Raw genomic sequence first — 15138 nt, forward strand, 5'->3', positions numbered from 1 at the left:
CTCAGGAGGGAGAAGACCTTGTCCTAGTCCTGGGGACTACCAAGCAGATACTGATGTAGTGGTTCCTATTATCTCCCCCAATTGGACTCCCAAGTTATCACCTTCATCTTACACTTAATCTCCCTATCTCCCATCCCTTGCCAGGATTCCCAAGCATTAGACAAACCTATGAGTCCTGTCCAGCACTGAACCCCAAAGGCCAGATAAGAGAACTCACATCCTGAACTTAGAGCCTGAAGAAACTCCTTAGCCCAGAGAATGAAGACAGAATTGACCAGTAAAAGATCCAAAGACTTAAACTACATAGGAACAGGACCTGAAACCTAGAGCTCCAAACCCAGTGCACAGAACAAGGAAACAGAACAAGAATAATGTTAGGAAGAGAATGATTGAAGGGCTCAGTTAAAATTGTATCGTCAGGGCCCTGTATATCACTGAAGGAAAAGCTCAGAGAAATAAACCAACCTCCTGGAAACCAGAGGCCAGGTGTCAATAAGTCCCAGAGCCACAGGGCCAAGCAAGCCTCAAACAAAGCCAGTGACCCTTAATTAAGATCCAATTTACAGAGCATAAAGGTGTATCTTCTCTAGAAAACCAAGATCACTGCCCAGAATCAGTTCCAGCAGCTGGAACCAAGGTCACAACTAAAGAGAAGGCATACAAAATCAGGAGACCAGAACAGAGGTAGCTGGTTCAGAGTCCCAATCCTCCTTCCAGAGTTCAGATACCAAATCACTGAGAGTGTGACTTCAGCTTCAGCTGCGAGCCAAGGACCTTAAGGTTGGAGACTAGAGTCCACACCTAGGAAGACAGTGCCCTGGGGAAGGCCATTAGAAGCTGACCTGCCATCTACATGATTCTCAATGCCTGGGAAGTTCCAGGTGTGCTGGACGCACACTGGTCATCCTGAAGATCAGGATCATATGCCTAAGCTGTTTTCTTTGCCTAGATTTCCCTTTTTCCCCTCCATGTCCCTCAGGTCTCTGGCTGAATGTCATGAATATTCCTCAAAAGCTTTCCTTCTTAGACTGTGTATTCATTCCCTGTAGTTCAAAACATAGCCAGCAGAGTGCAGGGCTGTCCCATGTTTTTTCTGCTAGATGGTAGGGCCCAGGGACTTCTGCTCATCCTATAGGATCGCTCAGGGTTTAAAGTTCCCATTCCACACTTTGGCTCCAAAAGGTCATCCAAAGAAGCTTTATTTTCATATCTCTGTGAAATAAAAAGTGATCATAAGACCTTTATTTTTTTTTTCCCAAGGAAAATGAATACCCATTTCTTTCAAGGAAACACAGTCAAGAGTAGAGTGGAGAGCATGTAAACTGTGTCTCTGGGCACCTCTGTATCATATTAGGCTACTATGGAGCAAGTTCAACCTGCTGACAGAAGGCACTTTTATCAAACCCAAGAAACACTGGAGGATTTCATGGTGGAAGCCCCTGATGATGTGATGCTGAGTCTCAGTGTCTCTGGATGTCAGTGGGAGATAATAGAGTTTATTTAGAAAGTTCAAGTGCTCATGGTTATCTTGCTTTTACATCAGATTGGACAATTAAGGAGGAACTTCATCCTTCCTGGGATCTGTACTACTTGGAGATGCAGATGTTGAAGATTCAGAGAAAGACTTTCTCTACAGGGAGACAAGGAACCTTCCAGTGGCAGTTCAGCAGTAGCTTTAGTAAAATGTATTGCTCTTGATCAGTTTCATCCTAGTTTGGAAAGAAGATGAAAACTGAGAAGTGGCTGATGACTCAGATTTGTTTTCAGGCCTGTGAAGAGGAGCATCATATGTATTTTGGTAAGAAACAGGAGAAAAGAAAAATGTTGATGTTCAAAACAAGAAAAGAAGATGTCTTTGAAGGATCCAAGCTCTGGACCAAGAAAGGACAGACATCAAAACACAAGAACATGAAATGAAATCACGATTAAAATGTTCACCAGCAACTGATAAAAGACCCAGGCTGTCCATAGTGAGCTTTATGTTCTGTATGAAGATTGAGGCTGTGTATCTACAGGAAGAGTTGTTCAAGATCACAGAAGGGAAAGGTCTCCTGGGAAGAAAGGATCTGGGTGAGAATGTGCAATCAGGAGAACCAGAGAATGAAACTCATGCTGCTAACAAGGCCAGAGTATCTAGGAAGAAACTGAAAATTGTTGCAAAATCAAGTATGTATTTAAATATTCATGACAATGGGAAAGATTTATTCTATAATAGCATTGTCAAAGAAATGAAGAAAGCTTGCCTGAGAGGATATAGCTAAGGTGCCCCAGTCAAAGAACTTTCCATCAAGAGGGAAGATAGCTGTCTTGAGGAGGGAGAAAATGAAATGGATGAACAGCATCACCAAAAAGAAATGGAATATTTGGGATTATTTCTGTCAATATAAATCTTGATTTATAGTAAGAGGTGGCAAATTCTGATGCCAATGATCTGATGAGCCATGAAAATAAAGAGTCAGAGATGCACTGAAAGTGATTCTAAGATCTCAAAGTAGAACAGAAAGGAATCACTCTGTCCTTGGAAAGGAAAGCCCTTGATGACATCTGAGACCTCAGGAGACTGAACAAAATCTCATTATTGCTAGACAAGAAGTTGCAGACCTGAGACAAAGAATAAATGAAACAAATTCATTCCAGAAACTTCAATTTCTGGAAATGCATCCTCATGAATTTGATAATCAAATTTTCAGTAGAGAATTTGTTCCCTGACCTCTCTGTTCATGAGGTGGTGCTTCCTCTGAGATAGGAGGGTCCCTGAATCATCCATTGATACCTACATGCATACTTATATACATGCATACATACACGCATACATATATATCACAATTTCTTAATCCATTTATCTATTGATAGTCATCTGGGTTGCTTCCATAATTTAGCTACTGTGAATTGTGCTGTATAGATATTGATGTAGTTTTTCTTTAGTATGCTTATTTTAGTTTTTTTGGGGAAAATATCCAGGTGTGGAATAGCTGGATCATGTGGTGATTCCATCCCTGGTTTTGAGGAATCAACAAACTGAATCAGCATCCACATATCAGAGAAAACATTTGGACTTTGGTTTTTGGTATTCGCTTATTTCACTTAGCATGATATTCTCCAACTCCATCCGTTTATCTGCAAATGCCATAATTTCATTCTGCTTTAAGGATGAATAATATTCCATTGTGTATATATGCCATAGTTTCTTTACCCATTCATCTATTAAAGGGCATGTAGTTTGGTTCCACAGTTTAGCTATTGTAAATTGAGTTGCTATAAACATTGATGTGGCTGTGTCACTGTAGTATGCTGATTTTAAGTCTTTGGGTATATGCCGAGGAGTGGAATAGCTGGGTCATATGGTGGTTCCATTCAAGATATTCTAAGGAATCTCCATACTGTTTTACATAGTGGTTACACCAATTTGCAGTCCCACCAGCAATGTATAAGTGTACCTTTTCTGATAATTGCCATTCTGACTGGAATGCATGTTCTATGGGTCTTCATGTCTCTTTTTGGCCTGCTGTTCATTAACCAATACAACATTATCTAGGAGCAACTTAGTTTACAGAGGCATTTGAAATAGAAAAGATCCCATTAATGTTTCTATCTAACAGTGTTAAAACTGAAAGGCAAAGTTTACCTTGTGGTTTTAATAAATTATATTTTAATTAAATCTTGGCTAATACGGGAGGAGAGCGATTTGTGGGTTGGGTTGTCCAGCAGGAGTATACACATACATATCCATTCTTCCTGACTCTGCAAATCTCTGAAAGGGACTGAACTAATTTCAGACATAGTAAGAAGGAAGTAGGTCAGTCTATAATCCCTCACCTTTATCTCATGTCATCTGGGACACTTGGCCTTCAAGCTCTTCATCTAGATTGGAAGTCCCATCCCAGTGCCACTGCCTCTTCACAATCTTCCATGTTGATGTCCTGGGTGGCATCTTGTACCAAGCTCTTGCCAACACAGTAGATCTAACCAGCAGCTGATTTGATGAAAGATCATGGATATCTGCAGATTTGGCAGTGGAGAAACTGAGTGCAGGGTAAAAGAGTAAATCCTTGGGTACTTTGGCAGAGTCTTTTGTCTGAGAACAGGAATGTAACTCCCACTATACAGCACATGATACCATTTTCTCACCTGAATCTTGGAAATCTAAACTGAGCAAAGCATCTGCTAGAGTATTCAGAGGAATGCATGTCTAGATTCTTTGTGTCTGGGGAATCGAGGTATATAATTTGAATATAGATACTGCAAGAAGTCTGATTATCCACTAGTTTTGGTAGCTACAGAGGATCCTACATCACATTGGACAATTAAGGAGGAACTTTATCCTTCCTGGGATCTGTACTATTTGGAGATGTAGATGTTGAAGAGTTGTATGGTGAAAGTACCTGATGATGTGAGACTAAGTCTTGCTGACCCTGAGCATCAGTAGGAGATGGTAGAGTATGACACTGATAGTTCAGTCTTTCAAAGTTCTCTTGGTTTCATGTTGAATTTTCATATCAGCCAAAGAAAGTCTTTCTGGACAAGGAGACAGGGAATATGCCAGTAGAAGTTCAACACTAGACTTAGCAAAATATAATGTTGTAAACATTCATTCTGCAATGGACATGATGGAAAATCAGAAATGCTGGAAGTTCTAGGTATTTCTAAACCTGTGATTAGAAATATCCTTTGCACTATAGTGAAACAATATAATAAGAAAACCACCAACAGTCAGAAAGAAGAAGAAATAATGTATGATGCTGAAATTAAGGTACAGACTTTGGAATAAAAGGGGGAATAGATCCAAACACAACTAGAAAAAGCTAAAATATATTTACAAGTACTATAGGCAACTGAAGATTCACAGTGATTTCTGTGGTTGTACTGAGTGTCAGGTTTGAATCTCTAAGAATTCTGGCTTAAGAGTAAGGAATTGGCATCTTCTCTGAGAGAAGAGATCATAAGTGAAAATGTAGAAATAGGTGGTAAAGATTTCTTAAGTTAGCTTTTAATAACTATAACAATATATCTGACATGTGTCCATATTAAGTAAAGAAAGGCTTGTTTGGTTCACATTTCTGTAGGATCAAGCCCAAGATTCAGTAATTACACTGGTTTGGGCTTCTAGCTAGAGCAGTACATTATAATGGAATCGTACAAAGCACCTCCAAAAACTGATATCATGGGGTCAAGATACACACACACACACACACACACACACTAGGGAAACATTTCCAAATCATAGCAAAGATCATTTTGATGAGCAGGCAAAGAATCCTGGAGAAAACTGAAAGTTATTGCAATGTCAACCATGTGGAATTAATGATTTAAAGGAAAATCAATGTATCATCAACATTACAGAAGAAGAGAAAAGCCCATTGACAGATTATTATTATAAATTTAACCAGATTGAGTGAGCACAATCAAAATGGTAAGTCAGCATCTTCTTTATAGAATAGGAAATGAAATGGCTGAAGTTTGTGAAGAGGTGGCAAGTATGTTGGATATTTAACTGTCAGGAAAGAACATGGATAACTACAATAGGCAAAGAGTTCTAAAGCAAATAACTAAATGAGCAATGAAAAATAAGAGCTGGAATTCTGCAAAAAGAGGGGATGAGAACAGGGTTTCATGGAGACATAATTGGAGGGAGTCAATATGAAACTATGTCCTGCACCAGCATGTCCCAGAGCCTCAAGTTCACCCCTGGAGTGCATGACTTCAGGTTATGGCTGGTGGAAAGCCTTCCTCTGTGACTCTTCCTGGACAGCTCGCTTCCTCTAGTTAAAGTCTCTTGAATGGTTCCATTTCACAAACATGGCAGTCCCATACTCCTCTCTGATAGAGTGATGAGAAAGGATGGACAAGACACTGAGGACACCCAAGTGCCATGAATTGATGTGTTATACCATTTTTGCTTACATTTGCATTTCTTGAGCTTGATCATGTGTTCCCATCCCAACTGCAAGGGATGCTGGGAAATGTTTCTTCCTGTGCACCTAAGAAAAGGAATTGGAAATGGAAACAAATCTGTTTCCTTCATATTATATCTGAAGGTTTTACTCAGGGAATTTTGCTCTTTGGAGGCAGTGAGCATAGAAACAGAGGATGGCCAGAATGGGGTTGGGTCAAGGATAATTGTTTTTTTTCTTTTTTAACATTTTTTGTTTGTCAATGGATCTTTATTTTATTTATTTATATATGGTGTTGACAATCAAACCCAGTGCCTCACACATGCTAGGTAAGCACTCTATCACTGATCTACAACCTCAGCCTAAGGATAATTTTTTTAATTAGATAAAATATATTTGCATCTTGCTAAGAATGATCAAATAGAACAGGAAACTGATATGTCAAATGACATCAGCTATGATTAAATGTCCTTGAGTCATTAGAGGAGGTGAGATTACTTAGTGCATAAGTAATTGATTTAGCTTGTAAGAGAACTCAGAGAATGCACATGGAGGGTGATATAAGTAAATTCTGAGGTTTGGTTGTGCAAAAATTAGGAAGTTAAATGCTGATTGTTTTTTATTTTTCTGTAAAATAAATAGGAAGATTCAAGAATAAGAAGGGAAATAAAAAGAGCCTTAAAAAGAGGATCAGATTTAAAGTTAGTATCTGGGAGCATCTGATAGTAAATGGAGATAAAAGTGCATCTTTACTGGGTGCGGGGGTGGCAAATAGTATTCACTTGGTGTTGTAGGTCATGAATTTACATTGAGAGTATCATCATGGTGGTACATTTGTCTGCACAGTTAGCTACAAGATCAGGTAAGAAGTACATAGAGAGTAGAATTAAAATATGATTGCTAGAATTCCTTGGCAGGCCAGAGGGAGGCAGCATCCTGTGTTGCTCTGTGACCCAGGTCTCATCTAGTCAGAATATTGCAACTCAGAGAGTGTAAGAGGACCCCTATACAGCTGATTTCCGCATAAATCATTAGCGCTGTGACTCCAGCGCAGGGCTCAGAGCCTCAGCAATTGAGTAGGACTCCGGACCCCTGGAGTGGTGGAAACCCAAAGCCCACAATTCTAGGTCACGCAACACTCTGAAGTGGCTAAGCAGAATCACCTATCAGCACCTCTGCAGAACTCCAAAATGTGCTCTACTCCCATGCAGGTCACTTGGCTGGTACCTACCCACAACACAAAGCCATCACCCAGCTCCCCCACCTCACCAGACACTGCTGTGCTGGAAGCAGACCGACTCCAACTTGGATAACCTTTCTCACCATATTTGGTGGGGGTAGCTCTCTGCTCCCAGATTGAATTTCCATCTGGCCAGGTACCAGGTATCCAACTGCCCCATCCCCCCAGCAGCAATTTCAGCATAGTGACCACTCAACACAAAAACAGCTCCCAGTTGGGGAGGTGTGCAGTGTGACCAGGGCACCACCCACCTGGTGTGAGCCTGTGTGTGAGAGGTCCCCCAGATGGGAACTGCTAAGTGATGGGGATGGGCCTAAGTTTAGAGCCCAACAGAGAGACCAGGATCTGGGAAATATCCAGGCAAGAGAGGGAGACAATACCAGGTGCATAAGTCAGAAGAGTGGTCCCAAAAAGCGACCCTTGAGGTGTAGCCTCCCTGCAGAGACTGGCAGGTGGGAATCCCCGCTTCTAGATGACCTACACCAAGATCAGTCTTCCCATCCTGGTTACCTACACCATACTGAGGGCAGAGACACCAGCTTAAAAAGGACAGCCCCACCTATTGGATAACAAGAGAAACAGAAAAGAAACAACCTCTAAAACTAGTAACAACCCTGCTTTCTTCTTTGGAATATTTTTTCCCTCTTTCTCTTCTACTCCTCTCTCCTCCAGCCCTCACATCCTCAACATGTGTAAACCCAAGAACTTTGCATGAAATAGGATTTTGAGGACTGAGTTCATCTGAATAATATAATATAGAGGTGTTGTATATGCCCTCCATTTTTCTTTTTTTACTTTTTTTCTTTCTCTTTTTACTTTTTTCATTTTTCTTTCCCACTCCAAATTTTACTATTTTAACATCCTGTATATATATATATATATATATATATATATATATATATATATATATATTCGTTTTATGTACTCTACTGTCTTCCCACGTACTTATCTATCCTAAATTACTTCCTGCCTAGTCTCTTGCTACTAACCCTCTTCATTAGATTTCTATTTCACATTTCCTAAGATATATTAACTCTATACCCTCACATCTTTCCCCATCAGTATTCCTTCCTACACCCAATCCCAGTTCATTGTCCACCATTGAAAACGGTAAACTTTTTACAAAACTACTGATTATATTTTAGATAATAATTGAATCCAACATTTCTGTACATGGAGACTACACTATAAATGTTTTAATAACAACACATTGTTCATAGGTGATATATTGTTGATATTGGGATCTGGTAACATTGACTTCTCCACAAAGGAAGGATCTTGGAACCCTACAAGAGCACTACAAACCTACAGGGTTAAAACAATAACAACCCAGACCCACAGAGCTGGAAAGGAAGACACACAAGCAACATGAAAAGACAAGGGAAGAAAATGCCACAAACAAATCAAGACACCACATAATTAGAATCATTGGCAGGCATAGCAGAAAAATTACAGAGAAAGAGTTCAGAATATATGTGGTTAAAATGTTCTCTGAACTCAAGGAAGATATAAGAGAGAGACTACAAACAGTGAAAGATCACTTTGACAAGAAGCTACATAAACAAATCCAGGAAGGAAAAGATCACCTCAACAGGGAGATAGAGGTTCTTAAAAAAAAAACAGAAATTCTTGAAATGAAAAAAACAACAAACCAAATTAAAAGCTCAAATGAAAGACTCAGCAACAGAGTATATCACTTAGAAGATAGGACATCAGACAATGAAGATAAAATATATAATCTTGAAAATAGCATAGACTGCACAGTGATAATGGTAAGAAACCACAAGTAAAACATTGAAGAAATATGTATATAGCATAAAGAGACCAAATTTAAGAGTTATTAGGATAGAGAGAAGCATAGAGGTCCAAACCAATGGAATGAACAATCTATTTAATGAAATAATATCACAAAAATTTCCAAACATGAAGAATAAACTGGAAATTGAAATTCAAGAAGCCTACAGGACACCAAAGTACAAAATCATAAAAGATCCACACCAAGGCTCATAATAATAAAAATGCACAACATACAGAATGAGGAGAGAATTTTGAAAGCCACAAGAGAAAGGAAAAAGATTGCATATAGGGAAAAACCAATTAGGATAACAGCAGATTATTCAACACAGAGCCTGAAAGCTAGAAGATCTGGAACAAAATGTTTCAAGCTCTGAAAGAAAACAGGTGCCAACCAAGAATCTTGTATCCAGAAAAATTAAGCTTTAGATTTGAGGATGAAATAAAAACATTCCATGATAAACAAAAGTTAAAAGAATTTATAGCCAGAAAACATCCTTGGCAACATATTCCATGAAGAGGAAAAACAGCAACAATAACAATGAAAATCAGCAGAGGGAGGTCGTACCCTAAAGGAAAAAGTAATCAAAGAAGAAAATCAAGTCAAGTTAAATAACAAAAATAAATAAATAAGGATGGAAATACAAACCATGTCTCAGTAATAACCGTGAATATTAATGGCTTAAACTCGCCAATCAAAAGACATATGCTAGCAGACTGAATATAAAAAAAGACCCAACAATATGATGACTCCAGGAGACTCATCTGATAGGAAAAGACATCCATAGACTGAAGGTGAAAGCTTGGGAAAAATCATAGCACTCACATAGACTGTGGAAGCAAGCAGGGGTTTCCATCCTTGTATCACATAAACGAGACTTCAAGCCAAGGTTAATCAAAAGTGATAAAGATACACATTACATACTGCTCAAGTATGTACACCAACAAGATATAACAATCCTAAATATATATGCCCCAAACAATGGTGCAGCTATGTACATCAAACAAATTCTTCTCAAGTTCAAGAGTCAAATTGACCACAACACAATAATCTTGGGTGACTTTAACACACCTCTCTCACCACTGGATAGATCTTCCCAACAAAAGTTGAATAAAGAAACTATAGGTGTCTGCCAAAGATGGCTGCGCTGGGAGGAATGGAAAAAAGGTTGTATATTAAGCCCGGGAGTGTTAGAAGAACTGGGAAGGCACCTGTTGGGAGGAGAGCAGCAGGGTCAAGATGGAAAACCATAAACCACATGATACTATCAAGGAAAACTCAATTTTTGATGTCATAGATCAAAAATTGAACTACTATCAGAAGCAGAAAGGAATCTTCTTGAACATGGATCCAAACATATTGGACTTAATGCTACTTTATGTGGCCTAATAGCAAACAGTCTTTTTCGGCATGTCTTGCATGTAACACGGGCCTGAATAGCTGCTGGCTTACCAATGGCAGTGCTCCCATTTTTTATAGCAAAAGCATCTTTTAAAGGTTCTTAAGTTTACTTTCGAGTACAGGTGATTTGAATTGTGAAACCTGTACTGTGACAACAGGTGGACTTGTTGGATTAGTTTTAGGAGGTCTGTACCCTGTTTTCTTGGCTATTCCTGAAAATGGTGGCCTAGCAGCCAGGTTTCAATCAGCCCTGCTACCAGAGAAAGCAAACATCTTAACTTATTGGATTAAAATTTCTAAGCCTATCTTCAGAAAGATGTTATTTCCCATTTTACTTCAGACTATGTTTGCAGCATACCTTGGGTCTAGACAATATAAAGTACTTACTTATAAAGGCCCTTCAGTTACCTGAACCTGGGCTAGAAATTCACTGATTTTGAGCAAATGTGTAAACAAAATAAAATTGTAAAGATAAAAAAGGAAGCTATAGAACTCAATAATACAATCAATAATTTAGACTTAACTGACATATATACAATATTTCAACCTGCATCAAGAGGATACACTTTCTTCTCAGCAGCACATGGATCCTTCTCTAAAACAGAACATATACTATCCCACAAAGCAACTCTTAGCAAATACAAAAAAGTAGAGATACTACCATGCATTTTATCAGATCATAATGGAATGAAATTGGAAATCAATGACAAAATAAAAAATAAAATTTCTCCATCACCTGGACATTAAACAATATGCTACTCAATGAACAATGGGTTACAGAAAATATCAAGGAGGATATTACAAAATTCTTAGAGGTAAATGAAAACACAGGCACAACATATCGAAATCTCTGGGACACTATGAGAGCAGTACTAAGAGTAAAATTCATTGCAGGAGTTTATTTCTTAAAATAAGGAAAAGTCAACAAATAAATGACCTCGCACTACATCTCAAAGCCCTAGAAAAAGAAGAACAAACCAACAGCAAAAGCAGTAGAAGGCAAGACATAATTAAAATTAGAGCTGAAATCAATGAAATTGAAACAAAAGAAACAATTGAAAAAAATGACAGCAAAAAGTTGGTTCTTTGAAAAAAATAAATAAAATTGACAGACCCTTAGCTATGCTAACTAAGAGAAGGAGAGAGAGAACTCAAGTTACCAGCATGCATGATGAAAAAGGCAATATCACAACAGACACTACAGAAATACAGAGGATAATTATAAATTACTTTGAAAACTTATACTTCAATAAAATAGAAGACATTGAAGGCATCGACAAATTTCTTAAGTCATATGAATTGCCCAGGTTGAATCAGGAAGATATATACAATTTAAACAGACCAATATCAAGTGAGGAAATAGAAGATGCCATCAGAAGCCTACCAATCAAGAAAAGCCCAGGACCGGATGGATACATAGCCGAGTTATACAAGACCTTTAAAGAAGAACTAATACCAATACTCTACAGTTTATTTCAGGAAATAGAAAAAGAGGCAGCAGTTACAAACTCATTTTATGAGGTCAATGTCACCCTGATCCCCAAACCAGGCAAAGACACATCAAAGAAAGACAAATATCTCTAATGAACTTACATGCAAAAATTCCCAATAAAATTCTGGCAAATCAAATACAAAAACATATAAAAAAAAAATTGTGCACCATGATCAAGAGGGATTCATCCCAGAGATGAAAGTTTGGTTCAGAAACATATGGAAATCAATAAATTTAATTCATCACATCAATAGACTCAAAGATAAGAATCATACAATCATCTCAATAGACACAGAAAAATATTTGACAAAATACAGCACCCTTTCATGTTCAAAACATTAGAAAAACTAAGGATAACAGGAACATATCTCAACATCATAAAGGTTAACTATGCTAAGCCTCAGGCCAACATCATTCTAAATGGAGAACAATTGAAGGCATTCCCTCTAAAAACTGGAACAATACAGGGATGCTCTCTTTCACCAATTCTATTTAACATAGTTCTTGAAACACTGACCAGAGCAATTATACAGATGAAAGAAATTAAAGGGATATGCATAGGAAAAGATGAACTTAAATTAGCACTATTTGCAGATGATATGACTCTATGCCTAGAAGACCCAAAAAGTTCCACCAGAAAACTTCTAGAAGTACTAAATGAATTCAGCAAAGTAGCAGGATATAAAATCAACACCTATAAACCAAAGACATTTATGTATATCAGTGGCAAAGCCTCTGAGAGGGAAATGGGGAAAACTACCCCATTTATAATAACCTCAAAAATGAACAAGATAACTGGGAATCAACTTAATGAAAGAGGTGAAAGATCTATACAATGAAAATTACAGAACCCTAAAGAAAGAAATCAAAGAAGACCTTATAAGATGGAAAGATCTACCTTGCTATTAGATAGGCAGAATTAATGTTATCAAAATGACCATACTTCCAAAAGCACTATACAGATTTAATGCAATTCCGATTCCAATGGCATTCATCATACAAATAGAAAAAGCAATTATGAAATTTATCTGGAAAAATAAGAGACCCAGAATAGCTAAAGTAATCCTTAGCAGGAAGAGTGAAGCAGGTAGCATCACTATACCAGACTTTAAACTATACTACAGAGCAATAGTAACAAAAACAGCATGGTATTGGCACCAAAACAGACTGGTAGATCAATCGTACAGAATAGAGGACACAGAGACTAACCCACAAAATTAAAATTATCTTATATTAGACAAAGGTGCCAAAAACATGCATTGGAGAAAAGATAGCATCTTCAACAAAAAGAAAGAAAGAAAGAAAGAAATTAAACCCCTATCTCTAACCATGCACAAAACTCAACTCAAAGTGGATCAAGGACTTAGGAATTAAACAGAGACTCTGAGTCTAATAGAAGAAAGAATAGGCCCTAATCTTCATCACGTGGGATTAAGTCCCAACTTCCTTAATAAGCCACCTATAGAACAAGAATTAGAACCAAGAATCAATAAATGGGTTGGAATCAAACTAAAACGTTTCTTCTTAGCAAAAGAAACAACCTTGAGGTGAATAGAGAGCCTACATCCTGGGAGCAAATCTTTACCCCTCACATATCAGATAAAGTACTAATCTCTATAGTATGTAAAGAACTCAAAAAGCTAACAAAAAAAAAAAATCAACAATGGGCCAAGGACCCGAACAAACACTTCTCTGAAAAGGATGTACAATCAATCAACAAATATATTAAAAAATGCTCATCATCTCTAACAATTAGAGAAATCCAAATCAAAACTACTCTAAGATATCATCTCACTCCAGTCAGATGGCAGTTATTATGAAGACAAACAACAATAAGCATTGGTGAGGATGTGGGGAAAAAGGTACACTCATACATTGTTGGTGGGACTGCAAATTAGTGCAGCCAATATGGAAAGCATTGTGGAGATTCCTTGGAAATATGGGAATAGAACCACCATTTGACCCAGCTATCCCTTTCCGTGGTCTATACCCAAAAGACTTAAAAACAGCATACCACAGGGACACAGCCACATCAATGTTTATAGCAGCACAATTCATAATAGCTATACTAACCTAGTTGAACCAACCTAGATGCCTTTCGGTGGATGAATGAATTAAAAAATGTGGCATATATACACAATGGAATTTTATTCAGGAATAAAAGAGAATAAAATCATGGCCTTTGCAGGTAAATGGATGGCATTGGATAAGATAATGCTAAGTGAAGTTAGCCAATTCCAAAAAAAAACAAATGCTGAATGTTTTCTCAGATATAAGGAAGCTGACTCATAGTGGGGAATGGAGGGGGAGGATGGGAGGAATATATGAATTCTAGATAGGGTAGAGAAGGGGATTAGCAAGGATGGTAGAATGTGATAGACATCATTACCCAAAGTACATGTATGAAGACAGGAATTGGTGTCCACATAGTTTATGTACAACCAGAGATATGAAAAATTGTGCTGTATACATGTAATAAGAATTGTAATGCATTCTGCTGTCATTTATTTTTAAAAATCAATAAAAATGAAAGAAACTGAGAACCGACAATCCATCAAAAACATATCTATTTATTCAATTGCAGTATACAGGTAAAGGAATAACAAGTTTATTATTCTTTATCCCAATTTAGGAAATAAATATATCAACTAGAATACAAAAAAAAGATTGCTGTTTTTCCCAGAACATTTAAAAGATGGACAGCATTATTAAAGTGGAATCAGAAAATAGTGATAACAATGATTATTTTGGCCATCTTAGTATGCAGAAGATGCCATGAGGACAGTAAGGACAATGAAGAGAGGATCGGCTCAAGGGTTAGAGAGTCCCAGGAAGTCCACAGACTGTTGGAATGTGGTTTCAGCGTGGAGTGAACTGAATAGAACAAAATTATTTATATGGATTTCTGTATGTATTTGAACTGGTTAAAAGATGTCACTTTTAACAGAAAATCCATCATTATCCTGGTCACTTTTTAGAAATTCAGCCTAGCAAATTCCACTCCCAATCTGTTGTTCAAGTCAGTTCAATGCTATGCAACTCTTAAACTGAGCTCAGTTAAATGCTAGGCAAGGATTATGACATGCCAACTCAGTGCCTGCCAGTACCTGTCTTCTTCATGATATTCATAGGGGAAACTTCAGTGACAGGTTTATATTGTGTTATATGTTATTTTTCCTGTAAATTTGGGGTTTCCTCTTTTGGTGTGTGGAACACTTGAGAACACACATTTTTGAAATGACACTGTATAAGTCAAGGGTTAACACAGCCTTTGTCCTATTTGTAGAATTTGACCTTGACCTAGAGTTCACTTTCTAGA

General features: G+C 37.7%; 1 pseudogene; it reads left to right on the top strand.

Moving 5' to 3' along the window:
- The first annotated feature begins 10165 nt into the window (after nt 1–10165).
- Nucleotides 10166–10761, top strand: LOC114083620 (transmembrane protein 126A pseudogene; annotated as a pseudogene).
- Nucleotides 10762–15138: the final 4377 nt, after the last annotated feature.

Source organism: Marmota flaviventris, chromosome 4 (genome assembly GCF_047511675.1).
Source record: "Marmota flaviventris isolate mMarFla1 chromosome 4, mMarFla1.hap1, whole genome shotgun sequence".
Taxonomy (NCBI): Eukaryota; Metazoa; Chordata; class Mammalia; order Rodentia; family Sciuridae; genus Marmota; species Marmota flaviventris.